The sequence below is a fragment of the Sinohyriopsis cumingii genome, chromosome 15, assembly GCF_028554795.1.
Source record: "Sinohyriopsis cumingii isolate HCF-2022 chromosome 15, ASM2855479v2, whole genome shotgun sequence".
Lineage (NCBI taxonomy): Eukaryota > Metazoa > Mollusca > Bivalvia > Unionida > Unionidae > Sinohyriopsis > Sinohyriopsis cumingii.
In genome coordinates, this window is record NC_142975.1 from 63,162,427 (window position 1) to 63,185,623 (window position 23,197).

Consider the following 23,197-nt stretch of genomic DNA (forward strand, 5'->3'; position numbering starts at 1 on the left):
GCAAGAACAACACACCCCGCATTTACCTCCCAATCCCCATTTGAGCGAGATGTCCCAGTTCCAACGCGAATTGCAGTCCTTGATGGATCGCCAAGATTTGTCCGAAACAGAAAAATCGCAAAAGTACGGTCAACTCTTGCAACGACTGCAACTATTTCACCAGAAAGCTTTAGACGAAACAGCTCTACCCACTCTGAAAGATTTTAAGACCTTGATGAAAAGTCCAGCACCATCACCAGTACCAGTACCAGTACCACCAGTACCCGTGACGAAGACAGAAAAAGGAGAAGAAGAGGAAGGGTTTCAAACTCCACCAGAAAAAGTACGCAAGTTAACAACACCACCTACCTCCAGAATTGGATGGATTAAAAAGATGATGGCCACCCCTTCTTCCTCACAAGAGAAAAAGAAAGTGAAGACAGAAGTGAAGACAGAAGTGAAACAAGAACCGATATCCCCCGCTCAGACATCCTTCTCCTCTTCGACACCTATTGCTGGCCGCACACGCAAAGCATTGCAATCCAAGAAAATACCCCAAGAGAAAAACAGTAGCATCCTCCAAGAGTGGGTGTCTTATTAACACACCAACCAACACAAAAAAAATGGAAAAAGTCTTAGCCAGCATTTACTACGATCCCTCCCATCCTGCAGGTTACGCAGGAGTTCAAAAATTGTATCGTGCTGCCAAAACGCGACTGAAAAGTCTCCGTTTACCTCAAGTGCAACGATGGTTACAAGAACAAGCTACCTACACTTTACACAAACCCATTCGACGCAAGTTTGCCAGAAGTCGCACCCGAGTGGAAGGCATCGATCATCAATGTCAAGCCGATTTAGCCGATGTCTCTCATTTGGCCAGCTACAATCGTGGCTACAAATATTTGTTTTGTGTCATCGACGTCTTTTCCAAATTTGCCTGGGTTGTGCCCTTGACTTCCAAATCGAGCAGCGAGTTAGTGCGAGCCCTGCAACGGGTGTTGAAACAAAGCGGTCGTCAACCTCTTCGATGGCAAACGGACAAAGGCACCGAATTTCTGAACCAAGCTTTCCAAAAAGAATTAAAGAAACGTGACATTCATTTTTTTACCACCGAGAATCCCGAAACCAAAGCCAGCATCGTGGAACGTTTTCAACGCACTTTGAAAGAACGCATGTGGAAATATTTTACACATCACCACACTCTGAAGTACATCGACATCTTACCGCACCTGGTGCAAGCGTACAACCAATCTTACCATCGAAGCATCGGACGTGCCCCGCAAGACGTGACTCCCGACAACGAAGTGTTGGTGTTTGAGCGCCTGTTTGGTACGTACCCGACGAGGGCTGTCCCCAAGAAAAGTGGAGAGTTGGCCGTAGGAGATTGGGTGCGCATTGGCAAAACCAAACGCACTTTCGACAAAGGTTACTTACCTAACTGGACGACCGAATTGTTTCGCGTCACTGGACGAGTGCATGGCCGTCATCATGCCGTCTATAAATTGGAAGACATGAACGGAGAAGTGCTCAAAGGAACGTTTTATTTGCCCGAGTTACAACGTGTCACCAAAAAAGAAGACGACGTGTACGACATCGAAAGCATTCTCGAACGCAGAACCCGTAAAGTGGGCAAACGACGTGTCAAAGAAGTCAAAGTACGTTGGAAAGGATATCCACCCAGTTTTGATTCTTGGATCGACGCTTCGCAAGTCATCGACTATAAAAAGAAGTGACCATCATGCCCTTTCACACAGCAGACGCAGCTACGTCGACCACTCCTCCTTCACCTAGTTCTTCTGTGCAAGATTTACAAAACAACCCTTGTGGGTGTGGTGCGGAGAACGTGTGCCTAAAACGCAAATCGTCTTTTTCTGCCAAATCTTCGTGGTGTATTGTGTCATCGGGGCAGCCATCGCCAATTTGAGTTTGCAACAAGGAGACAAACAATTGTGGACCATTTTATTGAGCAGTTGCATCGGTTACCTGCTTCCTAATCCCTCCCTGAAATTCACCTCGAACGGGAACCCCGGGAACCTTGTGTCCAGTGCCAGTGCCAGTCACCACTTCAATCACAACCAGAACCCCATTTTAGACGGAGACACGCCTCTGACGTCCAGTAACCCCTCGGACAGCCACAGAACTCTGGAATTATGAGTCACCAAAACCAATTTTACTTAACCTTACCCAGTGACAGTTCCATGGAGGTGTTTCCCAAGAACACGTTGTGCTGTTACACGGCCAAATTACCTCAGGCCATCCAGTTAGATCACGAAGCCCATTGGGAAGTGGCTTTAGTAGAAATGATTCACCCGACCCAAGTCCTCAATGTCCTTCCCAATCAAAATTTTTTTTTGATGTGGAAGTTCATGACGAGCAAATGCAACAGTGGATGGATAGCAATGTCAAATATGACAAGAAAACCCGTACACAAAAGTACACCACCTATCACTTGTTCATTCCCCCATGCTATTATTTTAGTGGTCAACATTTGGTCAGCACCATAACCTCCAGGTTTAATGTCGTGTTTCTGAAAGCTTTGGAGCATGTCAACAAAAATGTCACCATGGAGTACCACAAAACAGCTCGTCGCTTCTTGATGAAATTTGAACGTAGTAAAATCCTGTCCATTTTATTTTGTCCTGAATTGTATGACATGTTGGGCGGAGACATGGACATGAGAAAGACCATGATCAAGAAAAACGAATTACCCATCGTTTACGACAACGAGTCTTTTAGCAAGTTATTTCGTGCCCCGGTAGAACTGAACCAAGGACTGAATTTGATGTTCGTGTATTCCGATGTGGTGGAGTACAACGTGGTGGGACACACCTCCGTACCGTTACTGCGTGTCATTCCTTTCAAAGTGGATTCTGCCACGAACACTGACGAGGAAGGTGGAAACACTTACCACGTCCACCGCGAATTTGTCCATCCTCACTATTTGCCTGTCAGTAAGTCGTATTTGGACACGGTCAACATTGCCATAAAAGGAGACCTGGGACAAAATATTCCATTCACCAAAGGAAAAGTCACGGTGAAACTCCATTTTCGAAAACGGTTCTCTCACGACTCTTAAGTCATGTATCCAGTGTACCGAGGGGTTGCTCGACAGCGAGGACACGGCTTAGGAGATATGTTAAAATCGGCCTTTCGTTCGGTGGCCCCGGTGTTGAAACCGATGGTGACACGCGGATTGCACGCCTTGAAAGATGCGGCACTGACGCAAGGCAAAGAATTTCTCCAAAATGTCATCATCGACAAACAAAACCCTAAAGAAGCCTTCATGAGGGCAGGCAAAAATGTCTTGCTGCAAACGGGCAAAGACATTTTAGGCCAACGAGAAACACCTATAAATGCCCTGCACGCTACCGAGTCAGGCATTCAGCAAGGACAAGGCAGAAAGAGACGACGAAGAAAACACCCTTTCACCAGACTTCAAGCGAGAAAGGCCAAGAAAAGAAGAACCGTTCGAGACTTAGACGTTTTCGATTATTGAGAAAAGAGACAAAAAAATGATGCACCGAGAATCTTGCGCTTGTTCCAAGACGGAACTGGATCTGTTTGCCATGCCCCCCACGATGATGACGATGCAAGAATCCCAGTGGGTGGAATTTCACCCCGTCTCCTCACTGACCGATTCCGCTCTCATCGAGTTTGAAATCAAAGGACAGCCCGAAGATTACATCGATCTGAATAGCGGTTACTTGTACCTGAAAGTCAAAATTCTAGATAAGACTGGAGGTGCTATAGACGATGAAGCAGTAGCTCCCGTCAACAATTTCATGCATTCCTTGTTCAGTGGAGTGGATTTGTATTTGAATAACTAACTGGTCAGTAGCAGCATGGATACTTACCCTTATCGTGCCTACCTGGAAAATCTCTTGACGTACGGAATAGATGCCAAGAACACTCATCTCAATGCCTGTGTGGTATGGGAAGCTGACGAACCTACCAAGTTTGAAATATTGGAAACTGATGAAAAGAAAGACAACAATGATGGATTTGTAGAACGAAGAAAGAGAATCACGGGAGCCGACACAAGTTTAGAACTGATGGATCGTTTGCATTTGGACATGTGGTTGCAAGAAAAGTATTTGCTGAACGGGGTGGATGTCCGCCTGAGACTGAATCGTAGCAGTGCCGCTTTCCATTTGATGGCTGATAGTGACGGTTACAAAACCAAAATCCTAGAAGCCAGACTCTACGTACGCCGTGTGGAAGTGTTACCTAAAGTGGGAAACGACATCAGTCAGACGTTGAGCAGAACGACCGCCAAGTATCCCATACGACGCGTGGAAGTGAAAACCTTCACCATTCCCAAGGGACAGCGATCCATGATCGAAGATCATCTGTTCCACGGACAGTTACCCAAACGTTTGATCGTTGGTATCGTCGAGAATACAGCCTTCAACGGAGCTGCCGAAAAAAATCCTTCCTATTTTCAACACTTTGGCGTGTCCAAAATCGAAGTCAGTCGCGATGGCAAGACCTTGTGTACCCGACCTTTCGAACCTGACTTTAAAAAGAAGAATTACTTGAGATCGTACTTGTCCTTGTACGAAGCCACCGGACAGTTAGGAACCAATGCCAGTCACGGTATTACGTACGAGGATTATGCAGGAGGCTACGCTTTGTGGGCATTCGATTTCACTCCAGACCAAGGCAGCGACGAGAGACATTTCCACCCTATAAAATCCGGCCAGATTCGTGTGGAAATTCAGTTTAAAGACCGAGACCCTGATGAAACGGTGAACGTCATCCTGTATGCAGAATTCGATAATACCATAGAAATCAACAGTTTGAGAGAAGTCATCCTAGATTACTAGAAACCATGGAAGACTGTTATACCACTTTACCTAGTGGAGAAACTTTTAGTGTTGCATTGTTGTTAAAAAATGTTAGAGTTGTTGTTGTTTAGTGTTAAGTGATTTTTGAATAAAAAATGTTGTGTTTTGAAAAAATTGTTTGATGTTATATTGTTGGATTATTGTTAAAAATGTTAGAGTTGTTGTTTAGTGTTAAGTGATTTTTGAATAAAAAATGTTGTGTTTTGAAAAAATGCCTTTGTCTTTTGTTTAGCTATAAGAATGTTGGATTGATGCTCTTTCATTTCTTACTATCCCTCTCATGACACTCACTGAACGTTGCGACTCAAAAACCGTGTGGGGGATGTTTTCCTTCACATCCGCGCTTTGACTTTAAGAACCGGGTTGTTTCCAGTCTAACCATCCATTGTCGACTCATCCTCCTAAGAAGATGTGCTCCAAACTAGCTAAACTCAACGAAGCCTACGTGACTTTGCATAGGGTCAGACACAGTCTGATACCGAAGCCAGAAGATATAAAGAATGTGAGAATGTTAAAAATCACTGAAGACCTGATAGAAGAGCTCTTCAGAGAAGAAATGAACAGGGAAAAAGAAGAATGGACAGAGAAGTACAGACTTCAGAGACAGCAGCAACAACAACAGCAAGAGCAGCAGCAGCAACCTGAAGCTGACAGAGGCTTTGTCGATTGTCGTATCGACACCAAAGAGTTCTTCTTCTCTTTCCGAAGAAGCAGACCTATCGCCAGAAAGTCTATCCTCAGAGGACATCGCATTCTTAGAAACTAAAAAGAATGCCATAGCAAACAAAAAAACAGCCCTTTTCAGGGCTACCCAATACTCTAGAAAAGAAATAACAATCGATTTGCCAATGTGTGTAGGTAGAGTAGTGCGAAAATAAACACTAACTCTTTTTTAAAAAAAAATGTGAGGGTATGTGTTTGTGTGTTTGTGTTTGTAAGTGGTTAAGTAAGTTGGTATGGATAGTAGATTAAAATGATGTCTTTTTTTTTGGTGTTTGAGGTGTAAATTTGGGGTTAGATTGGATTGCTTTGCGTATGTGGATAGTCTATTGAAGTGATTTATAAAAAATTTTAAAATAGTGATGGGTAGCATAAAAAGTGAGTGAGTGTTTCTTTTAGGTCCGCGCGTTGTTGTTTTTTGGTCATGATGTAGGTAAGATCAATTTTATGTTTTTAGGGGATGTTTTCCTTCACGTCCGCGCTTTCACTATAAATTGAAACTCGTTCGGCAGTCCAGCTACCCTTGTTGATTGATCAACACCAAAAATGAACACGAGACTGGAGAAACTGTTGGAACTTCATGTGCATCTGGAATATGCCAGGCGCATATTAAATGAACTGGCCGCGGAAGCCATTGTGGAGGAGGGAAGGATAAGAGAGGAGGAGGAAAGAAGAAACAAAGAAAAGGAGGAGAGAAGATATAAAGAAGAAGAGGAAAGAAGATACAAAGAGGAGGAGAGAAGATACAAAGAAGAGGAGGAGGAGGAAAAGGAGAGAAGAAGAAGAAATTTCAGAATCCCAGAGAGCGAAAATTGGGATTCCGAAGCGACATATCCTGCCTCTGCTCTCTCCCCCAAAAAGGTAAAAAGTAACTGGGGGACAAGATGTGTATGTGGCGCTAGGCCTGGAAGGTGCCACCATTAACCAGGTGTCCATGAAGTTCCAAAAAAAAAAAGCCCTTTTCAGGGCTACCCAATACTCTAGAAAAGAAATAACGATCGATTTGCCAATGTGTGTAGGTAGAGTAGTGTGATTATAAACACTAACTCTTTTTTAAGATAGTGTGAGGGTATGTGTTTGTGTGTTGGTGCTTGTAAGAGCTCAGGTATGTTTGTGGGAATAGTAGATTATGGGTTTCTTTATTGTTTCTTAGCGTAGGTGAAGAGTATAGTTAGGGTTCTGTAAGCGCTCACGTACGATTGTGTGGATAGTAGATTATGGATTAGTTTATTGTTCTTAGCGTATGTGTTTGTGTGTTTGTGTTTGTGTGTTTGTGTTTGTGTTTGTACCCGCTCACGTACGATTGTGTGAATAGTAGATTATGGATTTGTTTATTGTTCTTAGCGTATGTGAAGAGTATAGTTTGGGTTTTGTAAGCGCTCACGTAAGATTGTGTGGATAGTAGATTATGGATTTTGTTTATTGTTTCTTAGCGTATGTGGAGAGTATAGTTTGGGTTTTTATTATATGAAATGAGAAAGTATAGTTCGGGTTTTATTATATGAAATGAAAAAGTAGGGGGATGTTTTCCTTCACGTTCGCGCGTTGTTTGGTCATGATCTAGGTAAGATCAATTTTACCTTTTAGGGGGATGTTTTCCTTCACGTACGCGCTTTAAGTATAAGAACCCATAGTATTCGTCGTTCAGACCATTCTGCAAAGAATAAAAAAAGAAGATGGCTTCTAACCAAATGGACACAATACAAACATTACAAGACGTTTTAGACAACTTAGGAATGATGGAGCAGATGTTAATAAGACTGGTTGAAGACCATTATTCCTATAGTCCCCATCGTGTAAAGATGGAAATTAATAACTTAAAAAAGGTAAAGGACAAGATTAGTGGTGTCATGAAAGAGATAAAGGAGGAGAAGGAGGATGAAGAGGAAAGAATAAGAATAAGCAAATGGAACGAAAAGATTGAAAAAGAAGAAGAAAATGAGAAGAGGAAGAAAGAAGAGGAGGAAGAGAAGAAGAAGAAAGAAGAGCAGGAGAAAAAGAAAGAGAAGAAGAGAAAGAGTGTTGGAGATAAAATAAGAACTTGGTGGAGAAAAAGAAGAAATTAGAAGCAGAAGAAGAAGAAAACCCAAAGGCCCTTTTCAGGGCCAGCCATATTTCTCGAAAAGAGATAGCCTTTCCATTGCCTACCCCTATTTTTAAATTTAAATTTAAATTTAAATTTAAATTTTAAAAAAAAATCCCATATTCAATTCCCCTTGTTCCTAGACAAACCCAAACTCTATTCCCATGTTAATATCCCCTTGTCGCTAGACAGACCCACACTATAGTTCCATGTTAAATTCCCCTTGTCGCTAGAGTGACCCACGATTTTTCTCCATGTTAATTTCCCTTGTCGCCAGATTGTCCCACGATTTTTCTCCATGTTAATTTTCCATTGTCGCTAGAGTTGCCCAAGGGGTCTTGTAATGCTAATTCCCATTGTCGCTAGGGTGCCCCCATTTACTACTAATAAATTTACGTCATATAATTTTGGTCAAGTGGCGGTCACAGTGAACACATAATGTCATTCATGTATATGACGTAGTCATTGTTTTTGCAATTCAGTAACTCAACACTTCTCACGTACTGGTTTATGTTGGCCAATGCGCTTAGGAGGTCGTTGAGTATATCTCTCGTACCATTGAAGCTGTCCACCGGAATGGCCTACATTTCTTAATCCGATCTGTTTCAATAAACAGCCTCGCAGAAACAAATCCGTCGATATCAGCGCACCTGGCTTCAGGTCGTTATCGAGCGCATTTGCTATCAATATCGGTCCTTCAGAATTTTCTGAATAGAGTGTAGTAGCCGACACCGCGGGCAAGGCGGTGGTACGCGACTATCCCCACGATCCAAAACCATCCAATATGTCACGCAGTTTTGCGAGTTGCCAAGGTTGACAGTGACAATCTTTGTACACCTCACCATGGCAGTTGTACCAGCTCGTTACTCACGAAGTTGTAGGATAAGTGCTTTCGGGATGGGCGTTTCGGAGCATTTTAAAGTTGGAGATGGTGCTCGCCGTCTCTCCAGGCAGTTGATGGACTTTAGGGCCACACCAGCTAAGGCGCCTAGTGGCGCCCTGGCAGCAATATCCAATGACGCGAGACAAGCAAAATTGGGAATCGAAAAAGACACCGACCTCTTTGTGATTTAAGACGGCAAGGAAGTTTGCTTTCTTGGATACCCGTATGCGACTATCCATGGCCAATGTTCCTGGTTGCGAGTTTCTCCAAATGTTAGAGGGTGAAGACTTCAGAATTTATTTTTGTAGGGCATCACATGCATGTACGTGTCATGGGTGGACATCAAATCATTTTTTCGGCGGCAGATTGATAAACAGTTTTTAGTTCTCTACCGCAAGAGAAGGACTGAAGTTGCGATCTTCATATGTTCTTGGTTATACATAACATATATTGAGCTCCATATCTCTAGAAATCGGCTCCTTAAATTTTCAATAAATCTATCAAGTGATGGAGCAGGTCCATAGACAGAAATTCTCCATGAGTCGCTGATATAAAATATAAAACGTCTCGCATAACAATATCTGTAGGTCCAAAATATCGATACAATCGACAGCCATAGAACGTCTTTTTTATATCCGATACCCAGAAATCCCCCCCCCCCCACCAATTTCACTGATTCCTCTCACTTCGTCAAGATTTATTTCGTGGTTTCAACATATTACCAGACATAAAATCTCAAGAATGGCCAATGTAAAACTCTGTAAAGAGTTATTCATGGGACTATGTATATATATTCGATTTAATCAGACACCTGTTTCGAAAAGTGTTACTAAAATCTGCTAAAGGGCTGTAACGCTCCACTACTGTGGGTATCCATAACGACTTTCCCAGTAATCACTTTGTTCTCGATTAATGCAGTTAATATATCTTGTAGGAGTCAAACATATCCATATGTACAATCTTTCAAAAGAAAGATCGATCACGGGGTCATTTAGGCGAGAACCGTAGGATCTAGATAAGGATAGAAGAGGCAATATCCTAGTGGTCATCGTTATAACGATCGTATAATGAGCTCCTTATTTATCGTAATCAGCTCGAAAATTCTCATTTAAATGTTTTCTACTGTTAAAATGGGTCCCTATCTAGATACTGTCCAAGAGATACCGAAACCAAAATCCTCTAAGTAAGGGTACAATTAGTACAACGTATTGAGATAATCTATGTTCAAGGTGGGTGTTTCATCTTTAGTACCGAAAAAAGCGTCTCTTATTTCTCCGATTCGTCTCGAAAAAATTTGTTAATGCATACATCGTGGGTCGATTCTACATCTATCTATCTATCTATCTATCTACCTACCTACTTACCTACCTACCTACCTATAAATCTATCTATCTATATTTATCCATCTATCTATCTATCTATCTATCTATCTATCTATCTATCTATCTATATATATATATATATATATATATATATATATATATATATATATATATATATATATATATATATATATATATATATATATATATATATATATATATATATATATATATATATATATATATATATATATATATATATATATATATATATATATATATATATATATATATATATATATATATATATATATATATATATATATATATATATATATATATATATATATATATATATATATATATATATATATATATATATATATATATATATATATATATATATATGTCTGTCTCTGTGTGTGTGTGTGAGTGTGTGTGTGTGTGTTAAAGTGTGTGTCAAAGAAGGGCCCATGTCAAAGATGCTTAAAGAGGGGACGTAAAATAAAACATTCTAACGGCATGTGCTGTACCGGCCACATTTCTCCAGCCGAGAATTTCTTGACAGCGACGCGACAAATTATTTTTATGTTTTCCTACTGTTGGAACAGATCCCGAGATAGATACTGTCCAAGAGGCGTTGAAATCAAAATCCCCTAAGTAGTCGTCAGATTGCTACAAATTATTGATATATTAGATCAAGGTTGTCAAACACGCGACCCGCAAGGCTGTATCCTGTGCCCCGCAAAATGATTGGTGTCACAAGGTGTCATGAGAGAGAGCCCTTGGGCCATCAAAAATCCCCTAATGCGGCCATCAGGGTGGCTAGAGATTGAGATCCCTGTATTGATGTGCATTGAGCGTGTTTTTCAAACCAGGCACTCACAGGGTGCCCCTTAATTCGCTGATTCCTCTCGAACAAATTCGTCGTTGGTCGACGCTGACCCATAGAGATTAAGTGTCAAAGAAGTGTCTATGTAAAAATTTATTTAAAGAATCTTCTTACTGCATGCATTGCATCCAACCCCTTGATCTAGCTGACAATTTCGTGAAATCGGTTCAATAAATATTCATCAGACTTTTCCTACAGTTGGAACACATACATAGCTAGGCATTCGCGAAGAGACGTTGAAATAAATAGTTTATAAGTAGAAGTTCAGTTAGTAAACATATATTGATACAATTGATGCGTGTTTCTTATACTTGCACCCGCAAGACGATCCTTATTTCACCAATTCCTCTACACGAAATTTATTAGGACTTCCTTGGTAGGTAGATTTCCTCCCTTAGAGATAAGTATAAATAAGGATCCATGTCAAATATTGTAAATAGGGGACGTAATTTCTCAACTGTATACATCGAATACAATCTTCCAACGGTATGTGTTGTATGCGACAAAATTCTCTACAAACTTTTCCTACTGTGGGAACTGATTCCAAACTAGATGAAATCAAAGTCCTCTAAGTCATTTTATAAGTAGATCAAGTTATAGCTCAATTTGATCCACATTTTGCGTGTTTTTCACAGATGATACCTCCTAAGGCGCTATTCATTCGCAGTTTTATCTCCACGAAATTCGTCAGGACTTCCTTCGTAGGTGGACTCTATCTCCAAGAGATAAAATATCCATGAAGGGTTCTTGTCAAGACTTTATAAAGAGTGGACATCATATGGCCCACATGTATATAATCTTACGGCATCTGATGTGCTCGACTTCCTTTCTTTAGTTTCTCGAAATCTGCTTTACTAATTTTTTTTACACTTTTTCTGCTGTTAGAAAGGGGTCTTATTTCGAAACAGTATAAGAGGCGTTGAAATCAACATCCTGTAAGTAAGGGTCCCATAAGTACAAACTATTGATACAGTTTATACACATTTGCGTGTTTTCATACCCGGTACCCCCTAAGGCGCCCCTTATTTTCCAGGACTTCCTTTGTAGGTGGACTCTATTTCCTAGAGATAAAATATCAATGAAGGGTCCATGTCAAAACTCTATAATGGGGGTACATAATTTCCCAATTGTATACGTAATGTAAAATCTTCTTACAGCATAAGTTGGTATATATATATATATATATATATATATATATATATATATATATATATATATATATATATAGATGGTACAACAAAGCGCTCTAACACTTAAAATTAAATGTAAACGTTAATGAAACGAAAATTACTTCGTGGATTGCCTCTACCACCTATATATAACACGTCAAAGAAGAGTAAATGTCAGAATTCTTTAGGAGGGTACGTAATATCTAAACTTTACATGTAAGATATGATATCCTTACGGCATGTGTGATACCGAACTTATTTTTCTGTTCGAATTTTCTTTAAACTTTTCCTCATGTTGGAAACGATACCGGGTTAGATATAGCTGAAGATCCGTTGAAATCAAATACCGTTTAGAAGGTGTTTAAATATTTAATATGTAATATTTAACGAATCGGTCCACATTGTGCGTGAGATTTCCTACCCAATAACCATAGGAACCCGCTAATTTCGCTGATTCTTGTCGACGAAATTCGTCAGGACGTCCTTCTTAGGTCGCCTCTATCCAACAGAGATAAAATCGTAAGGAAGGGTCCCTTTAAAAACTCTTCAAAGAGTGAACGTAATGTCCCAACTGTATACGTAAAATATAATCTTCTTACGCCAGGCAGTGTACCAAAATCCGTTTTACAGCCAAACGTTTCTCGGAATCGGCTCGACTAGTTTTCTTTAACATTTTCCCACTGTTGGAGCACCGTTGTTTATATTTGACTTAATTTATATCTTATTTAATTATTTGTCAGCTTTAAAATCCTTTAATTTTTTAATGTCATTATATGTCAAAATAATATTGTTTCGTTTACTAGGAAATAGTATTTTTTCCAGAAAATAGTTTGACCTTGACTCTTCATTTTCGTAAACATAAAGCTGACCTGGTTCTTGATCTTACTTTAAAATTAGTAACAGTCACGCGAACAAGTTATTTTTTTATTTATTTTTATTGTGGGAATAATAAGGTTGAGATCGTGGCTGTTTTGGATATATGACCCGCGACTTGCAAATAACTTTTAGTGAAGTAAACAACTTTTATTCTCGGAGTAATAAGGATACAGGGGCTACGTGATATTTTATATATAAACATGATCACGTGATCCTCTATTTTGCAATTAGACATTTCCAAAATTGCGCATTACTTAGATTTAATAGTGATGCTTAGAGATCGATCTCACAGTCTGGGCTTAGAAACGCTTGATATCAAGTCGTTTCCGTCTGTTGTAGCCAGATTTTGAATTATATGTTAATATTTCTTCAGATTATTTGGATTCTAAAAGATTAATTCGTTTCTCTGGAAATATTTGTTGTGCTCATACATAATTCTTGAAATAAGACATTTCGTAAAAATATTTTTGGGATTTCAAAAACCGGAGGATTATTTCTTGTGTTTCTACAAGGAACTGTAGACAACAACATTGAACAGGATACAGCATACGTCATCGCCTTCCATCTTGGATTCTTCGTTGGGACTCCAACTTGAAATCATTAGAACATTTTATTATTAGGACTTCTAAACTTTTATTCGTAGATTATTCTTGGAGTTTGTTTTTTGGCTTTGATTCTTAAAACCGTAAGTTCTTATTATTTTATTTTTACAGCATTTTCCCAGGGAAATACATTATTTGTTCAATTTTTCAAAGCTTGTTGTTTTCACTTTTTCTTGCGATGCTGTTTATTCGAGCCTATATGGGTAACATAAGAATTGGGGGCTCATCCGGGATTTTGAATTTTCGCTAAGATATTTTAGAAAACATTGTTGTCTTTTTACTTGAATTTCCTATGTTTTTGAAGTCTTATTTGAAATTGACAAACATTTTCTACAACGTCAACAAAAGAGGAAATCTTTCTTTCAAATCCTACCCAGGAACAATAAGATCTTTTAAAACAAAAAGATGAATTGATTCAACTTTCCAGAAAATACGATATTTCTGAGGTAAAGGCTTCCTTAGCGAAACAAGAAATAAGAAATATTTTGGTTCAGCATTTGGCAGAAAAGAATTTTTTGGATAAAAATGCTTTGGTTTCAATCAGTAAGTCTGTATCAGACTCTGACATAAAAGTGAAGGAATTAGAATTAAAGTACAATATGAAATTGGAGTTGAGAAAGCTGGAGCTTCAGAAAGAAGAATGAGAAAAACAAACGCAATTACAAGCGGGAAAAAGAGAAAGAAAGACAAATGCAGTTACAAGAAAGAATAAATGCAGTTACAATATGAGACAGAGAGAGAGAGAGAGAGAGAGAGAGAGAGAGACCGAAAACGTGGAAGCGTTGTGCATAGCCAACCCGATCTATCAACTTACGATTGGCAATGTACAGGGATCTAGGCTCCCGACCTGTCAGACTTCCTATTCCCGATCATCCAAGCAGTGCAAACTAGGGATCTGGAAAGGAAGATAACAAACCTATACGCAAATTAAAATTACCGGAAGCCATTACAGATATCTCCCGCGAAGAATTTCAAAATGAGCAAAAATGTGACGCGTCTCTACGTGCAAACGCAAAGAAAGCATTATCGGGTACCGTGAGCAAGTGTAAGAATGGGGGTTCCTCTAAATTCCTTACTCGAAAAGGCTTAATGTACAGGGAATACTCTACACTTGATAGGAAGTTCCTGCAACTAGTGGTCCAACATAAATCCAGGTTGCATGTACTCGAGGTCGCGCAGGAGTCGAGTATGGCGGATCATTTAGGCATGAAGAAAACAACATAGAGGGTATTAAGAGAATTTTATTGGCCTGGTGTCACTAGCGACGTAGCGCGATTCTGTCGCTCGTGCGAAGTTTGCCAGAAAAATGTCTCTAAGGGCAGGGTAACTAGAGTACCGTTAGGTCAAATGCATTGATAGATAATCCGTTTAAAACGGTGGCCGTTGACATTGTGGGACCTATATTTCTACATACAGATCAGAAAAACCGGTAGATTGCGCTACCAGATACCCCGAAGCCATAGCTTTGCCATGGATTGAAACCGAACGTGTATCTGAAGCGCTCGAGGACATGTTCAGCAGGGTCGGAGTGCCCGAAGAGGTTCTTACGGATTGTGGAGCGCAATTCACTTCAGATCTCATGGCAGAAATTAGAAGGTTGTTGTCCCTTAAAAAGTTGCGCACGACACCCTACCACCCTATGTGCAATGGGTTGGTCGAGAAATTAAACGGGACGCTGAAGCACATTTTGCGACGGAACAAACTTAAAGACCTAATAATGTTTCCTACCTTAAATAAAATCAGCATGTTTTTTTATTTCTTCTGTGTTTTCTAATTTGATGATGTTTGTGTTCGTAATCTTATCATTATACATGTTTTTGTCTTGTAGGTGTTGTCTAATGTTGTAAAGCGCTTAGTAAAGATTAGGCGCTATACAAAGTCCTCATTTTTATTATTAGTATGTGTGCGGAAAGACCTAAGGATTGGGATAGGTATCTGAACGTAATTCTGTTCGCGTATTGTGAGGTTCCTCATAAAAGCTTAGGCTTCTCCGCGTTTCAACTATTGTACGGTAGGAAAGTTCGTGGTCCTATGCGCATTTTACGCGAACTGTGGTCAGACGAAGTCGCGGCCGAAGAAGTCAAGACTACTTACCATTACGCAGTAGACCTGCGCGAACGATTAGAGAGTACATGTCGAATGACGCAAGACAAAGTCGCGAAATCTGGTCGTAGGTACGCAAAGTACTACAAGCGAGGAACGCGGAGTAAAACGTTTGATGTAGGCAATCAAGTGTTCGCGCTCCTCCCAACGAATAAAAATAAGCTGTTATTCCAATGGAAAGGGCCATACAAAGTCAAACAGGTGAAAGGCGAAATGGACTATATCATTGACGTGGAGGGTAAGTCCAAGCTATTTCACGTCAATATGCTTAAACTCTACCTAGATAGACCTAGACAAACAATAGATAAAGGGGTCTTGAATGTAGTATGCGTAGCGGTAATAAAGGATAAGTCGTGTGACGAATCGGAATCGTCTCCAGGACAGAAATGCCCCTTAAATACCCCATTGACGTAGAGAAAGAAGGTATTGACCAGATCAATGTATGCCCGGATGTATCAGTGGGTGAGCGTACACAGATGTTGGAGGTTTTGCCCCAGTACCCTGACGTGTTTACGGACAAACCGGGCTATACTGGATTGATTCAACACGAGATCAAGTTGAATACCTCAGAACCGATCCGAATTAAAGGATATCCAATAACCTTTAATGCGCGGGAGACAATCAACGAAGAAGTGGGGAAAATGTTAGACAAGGAAGTGATCGAACCTTACAGTTCCCCGTAATCGTCCCCTGTTGTGTTAGTCAGAAAGAAAGACGGGAAGAACCGTCTTTATCAATTTAAAGTTATGCCTTTCGGTATAATCAACGCGGTGCGTCATGCGTTCGTCTCATGAGCAAACTATTAAACGGTATGGGAAACGTCGACAGTTTGTAGATGATATCTTTGTTTATACACATACATGGGATGAACATGTTAAGGTATTACGGGATCTGTTCGATAGACTTCACATTGTAAATATTACAGCTAAGCCCACCCAAATGTAGTATAGGGTATTTTAGCCTAGAGTGTTTGGAACATCTCGTGAGTGGATTAGGTCAGTTGAAACCTCACCCAGATAAAATAGGAGCAATCAAAGATGCACCAAGAATAGAAACTAAAAAACAAGTACGATCTTTCCTAGGTTTGAGTGGGTTTTACAGGAAATGTGTACCCAATTTTGCGGCTATTGTCAGCCCATTAACAGACTTGACTAGGAAAGCTCAACCGAATAAAGTTCCCTGGGGTGTGTGTCAGGAAAAAGCATTTAATGCTTTAAAACAGAAACTGTAAGTACACCAATCTTAAAGTTGCCAGAACTAAACAAAACTTTTGTGCTGAGGACTGATGCGTCCGATACGAGTTTTGGGCCTGTTTTGCTACAGGAACAAGAGGGGATGAAATTGCCCATTGCTTATGCAAGTAGGAAATTGCTCCCTAGGAAGCGAAACTACTTTGTAATTGAGAAGGAGTGCCTAGCCTTAGTATAGGGGATAGGAAAATTCCATACGTACCTTTTCGGGAAGGAGCTTACCTTACAAACGTACCATCAGCCGCTCTTATACCTGAAAAAAGCAAAGGTCGCAATGCAAGATTGGTGCGTTGGGCGTTGTCTTTGCAACCGCATAGTTTCCGGATCGAGGCGATTCAAGGATCGGAAAATGATGGTGCTGAGTTTTTAAGTAGGGTGTAGTTAGCAGATCATTTTCGTTCAGTATTCAAATTGGAAGTTTTAACAATTGTTTATGTTCACATTCCGTGATTTTTCTAAAAGTGTTACCACTTTTTTTGTTGGGGGGATGTTCTGTCACGGAATTAAATTCTTTTATTTATTGAATACATGTACTCGGGTTTCGTTTTTTGTTACAACGATACCAGAGGATGATTTATGTATATTGTGTCGTATATCAAAATGGTAAGTTCGGTTCATCCCATGCCGCACGTGCGAAGTGCTCTCGATGGGACGAACCAATGCATATAATGCACAGACTATGTTTGTGTATAAATACTTTACCGTACGTAGGTTTCTTAACAGTACCAAATAGTCTTGTCAGCAGTCAGTCTGCTTCAAAAACGTGCACATCTTCAACTGTCGAGGTATGTAAGTTTATTAATTTCTAGTTTATAAGCTATAAATACTGTATTACCACGTTTACTTTTTAATCTTTGCTATGTAGCTTTGGTTTACGCAGCATGATACACATATTTCTATTCTCGTTTTCTACTTAGCAAGGGATTTATATTAGCAATGACAAGCTACATTCTTTTTTCTTCAAAAAACTGTTTAATATAGTAGGATTCTTATCGAGCAAGATTAGGTTTATTTTTGAACCTGTCATTTTATAATTATTGTGCTGATAATGTAATCTATATAACTTACCGTGTATAACGTCATTGCGTTATTATGCCCGTGTCCTGTATAGTACACGGTATTGGATATATTTTCAGCTGTCTGTGTCTGTGACCGGAGTGTCTGTGTCTCTCTCTGTGACCAGAGTGTCTGTGTCTGGAGTGACCAGAGTGTCTGTGTATGGAGTGACCAGATTGTGTGTGTCTGGAGTGACCAGAGTGACTGTGTCTGGAGTGACCGGAGTGTCTGTGTCTGGAGTTACTGGAGTGTCGGAGTCTCTGTCTGTGACCGGAGTGTCTGTGTCTGGAGTGAATATAATGTCTGTGTCTGGAGTGACCGAAGTGTTTTTGTCTGGAGTGACCAGAGTGTCTACTGTCCGGGGTGTCCGGAGTGTCTACTGTCCGGGGTGTCCGGAGTGTATATTGTCCGGGGTGTCCGGAGCATATACTGTCCGGAGTTTCCGGAGTGCCTAATGTCCGGGGTTTCCGGAGTGTCCAATGTTCGGAGGGTCTAATCTTTGGAGTGTTCCGAGTGTTTCGCAGTGTTCCGAGTGTCCAGAGTCTGTAGCAGCCGTGAAGCTGAACTGTAGCAGCCGTGGAGCTGAAACAAAGTGAACTGATGACGGAGTGTGTCTCCGTACATGTAATTTGTTAGCCGTGGGCTAATTTTGGATTTCGTAAAACCCAGCTTATCTTTCGGGACTGTAAAGATAAGTTGTATATCTGTCCCTCTTTTTTATCACCATAATTTCGCTGCCTGAGTGAATGCATTTTACTACTTGAGTAAAATTTTACATCGTTTACTAGCTGAGTAAACTATATCCATCGTTTCATTGCCAAATCGTTGTGAACCATTCACCCCTTGTCTTTGTATTTGCTAAGTTATTTTTTTGTTTGCTATTTTTCATCAAGTCTGTGCGTTCTTATGTTAATTAAATCCAATATTCGGATTATATATACACGCACATATTCATAATTAACTGCTCATGCAAGTCATCCATTATTAAACCTTGTAGTTTTTTCATCGTCAAAAGTGTTCTGTTGTGTATCCGAAAATCCCACCCGGTTATCTTGTTACACCATGATGCGCCCTTATTTCGCTCTTTTCTTTCGACGAAATGTCAGGACGTCCTTGGTTAGTGGAGTTTATACCCTAAGATTAAAATATCAAAGAAGGATCCATGTAAAAACCTAATAAAGAGGGGACGTAATGACTCAAATGGAAACGTAAGATATAATCTTACAGCATCTGTAGAGTTCTGATTGCTTCATCTAGTCGCGATGTTCTAGAAATAGGCTGGAAAATAGTTTTTTTTTCTTCTAATTTTCCTACTGTTAGAACGGATCACTACTTTCGTACTGTTCAACAGGCGTTGAAATCAAAATCCTCTAATCAGAAGTTCAGTTAGTACAAACTCTTTGATTCAGTCTATTAATCTGTGCGTGTTTTTCATACCTGGTACCCGTCAGACGCACCTTATATTGCGGTTTGCTATCGACGAAATTCGTCAGGACTTCGTTCGAGATTTGACTATCCCCTAGAGATAAAATATAAAAGAAGGTTCCATATCAATACGGTATACAGCTCTAATTTTTTCACGGCACGTGTCTTAATCGACTTTCATCCAGCAGTAGATTTCAAGAAATCGCCTCGACGAATTTTTTTTTAATGAAAAAAAGCCTTTAGAACGTGTACCTAGTTAGATAATATGCAGGAAACGTTGAAATCAAAATCCTCTGAGCAGGTGTTCAATTAGTACAAACTATCGATGCTGTATATTAATATTTGCGTTGTTTCGGGGTGGGGGGAGTTGGGGGTGGGGGGTAATACCAGATACCCATAGGGCGTCCCTTATAATGCTGTTTCCTCTCGACGAAATTCGTCAGGACATTTTTCGTCGACGGATCTCTATCCCCTAGAGATAAAATGTCAAAGAAGGGTCTATGTTATAATCTTACGGTATGTGTCGTACGAGACCTCCGTCATCTAGCTGATTTCTTGAAATCGGCTCAACGAAATTTCTCAGGACTTCTTTCGTTACTAGACTGATCTTCTAGAGATAACATCTCAAGAAGGGTCCTTGTCAAGTCTCTTTAAAGATGATACTTAACGACCAAACTGTATAAGTAAGATATCATCTTCTTGCGTCATGTGCTTTACCTGCCCTCCACTCCCCTTATAACCCCAATTTCTGGAAATCGGTTACAAGTATGCTAAGTTCCCCAGTTCCAAGGACTTCAAGACAATATTCAAGTCAACTGAAGGCTTCTTAAACTCGTAAATACTCCACATAATTCTCCTCTAAGGACATGACGACCACACACGAGAAATCTCCAAGTTCAAACTTGTATGGTTTTTAGTGGTTTCCCTTTTACTTGAGTCATTAGTAAGCTTTTCGAACCCGAATACTAATACTTAACGCTATGCATCACAAGACACGACCCAAATGCCTAACACAACTAATTAATCCTATATCAAATTACAAAACACATTACAAAACACGTATTCCTATCAATATATCCTAAACGATTCCTACATATAGTCCGTGATCTGTCTATATTTAGCTTCATATAGCACTCTCCAATACGGTTAGAATTACACCACTGCATGCCCTAAAAAGCTTTCATCTGCATTAACTAAATGTTATCCAATTACACACTGAATTGGGAATAATGAATAAATAAATTTTAAAAAACGTGTGTAAATAAGGAATAAGTATTAAAATGTATGTGAAAATATTTGAATTGGGAATAAGTAACTGGTTACTTGTACCTTATTCAATCGGTAACTGGTTACTTATTCCTTATTGAATCGGGAATAAGGAATAAGGAATAAGTAACCAACTTGATTTCGCTGATGAAATAAGCAAATTCGCTTTTTAAAACCAATGGTTAGACTGTCATAAAAATGTTGTATTATACAATATACCGCTTTGTAACTAACTATACATAACTTCAGATATGTAATATCAATTAAAATTAGATAATATGAAAACTTGCATGAAACAACGTTTTGTAACACATAGCACTTTTATTTGCTGTATGATTCTCTTAGAGTTTCCCCACAGAAAAGAAAAGACTCTTATTTCAACAAAGATACAAAACTGTAGCTTCGAAACAATTTCTAATTCACTAACACGCTATAATAGCAGGCTTGACTCGAGTGAAACTTGTGTAAAAGAAAACTGGATAGAGATACAAACAAACCCTGCCTTTTTGCATGAGTCAAAGATAATTAGATTCACATACCTTCTGAACAACTTATTTTGCATACACAGTTTTCAAGTGTTTGTGAGTTCCTTTGCTGATCAATTTTCAGCATTAATAGCTCATTTTGTATAAAAGTGTAAGTGTACTTTTTTATGTGCGATAAATTAATTTGATATCAACAGAGGTACGGAAACGAATCGGTTGATTTGCAATATGCAGAATTTACTAACAGTACTAATTTAGATTATACTTTTAAAATATTATATAAACAATCTAAGCAGATGGCCACACATCAGTAAGACTTTAATCTAAGTCACTGCATTCGAGTAAGGTAAGATAAATATTTCAAGTAACATAAAAGTTATGCCTAAATATGACTGTTTGGTTATCGTTCGTATCTCTTCATTAATTTGTCAAAACGTCAGAATAATAGCTTATGAAGCACATACAAATGTGACATGAGATATGAAACTTACTAATTAAATTATCAATGAACAATTGGAACCATTTATAGTTTCACATCTCTGAAATTGAATAATAGCACATCTGCTGCTAAGTTTAAGCTCTATGTCCCAATCTTCGCTCACATAGTTCTCAATGTCTTTGCTTTCGTCTTTGTTCTACCTTCTTTGGACAGTAAAGCAATAACTTTGTCTACCGCAACTAAATTGTTTCCTCAAAATGTTGCTTTTTATAGCATTATTGAAAGATAAAAACAATTAACATGTTTTTGATCTTGCAACCGTTACACTATCCTGTTGACCTCCAATATATCTTTTAATAGCAATTAATAATAAAATCGATAATGGCAGATGTTCCAAAAATATTAACCTGTACGTGACTTGAAATGTCGCAGTATGTTTTCTTTGTGTGATCATGTAGATAGTGCAGGTTAATGAGTTCATGTTCAGCCTACAGTGTCCGGCTAATTAAATGAGTCTCATATCAACAAAGCATCAATACGTGCTATTTTCTTTATTCCTCTATAAAATGAGCAAAACTGCAAAAAACAGAGACGGGAATAATGCTCCAGCAGATCATCTATATTGTTTGTTCTACTGATTACTCCTAGCAATCGGCTTAGACCCATATCTGCCGGAGCTTTATACAACGACATATCAGATTCTCTTCACTTTATTGTTTAACTCTAAGTAAAACGGGATATATACGGTAATTAGTTTTGTACTAAATATATTCCCATAAGTACGGCATATAATGATAAGAATCATTAAGTGATTGGTTAAAAAGGTGAACACTAACTGTAAAACTAGATAACATTCAGAGATATATTAGAATATAATAATCTGCAAAAATATATTGACCTTATATTAATGAAACCAGTATCGTAATAAACGGGTTCATTTTTGTATGACATTTTGATCTTTTCTACATAGAAACAAATACATTTTATATTTGTTATACGTAATACAATGAGGATAAATATAATGTGTATTTTATTAACACTTGTAAATATTAGTAGTGAAGGGGGACAATTTAGCCTCAATGGGAATTAGCATTGCAGACCCTCCCCCCCCCCCGGGACGGTTTAGACTCAATGGAAATTTAACATGGAGAAAAAGCGTGGGATTGTTTAGCCTCAAGGGAAATTTAACATGGGAATATGGGACTGTTGAGCCTCAAGAGGAATTGAACATGGGAATATGGGACTGTATAGCGTCAAAGGAATTTAAACAGGGTGGGACTGTATAGCGTCAAGGGAATTTAAACAGGGTGGGACTGTATAGCATCAAGGGAAATTGAACATGGGAAAAATTGCTGGGTCACTCTAGGGACAAGGGAATTGAACATGGGAATAGAGTGTGGGTCTGTCTAGGGACTAGGGGAATTTAACATATGGAAATTGAACATGGTGGGTCTGTATAGCGTCAAGGGGAATTGAACATGGTGGGATTGTCTAGGGACAATGATGGTAGAGGGTCAAACACAACAGAGACAGAAACATACATACACTAGTACAAGCGTGAGATTTATATATAAAGCATTACCAAGACCTGAAATCTTGCTGGGGTGTTCAAAAATTTGCATAATTGTAATGATGCTATAAATAGCTATAATCAAGGAAATGCTCAACGACAAAATGGATGTGACTAAAAGTAACGCTAAAATGACGAAATTGTCCCAGAATTTAAAGGAAAATAAACATATCCCCGAAAATTAAGTTACAATGGTTTAGACTAAAATGGATAAAATTAGTAACTACTTA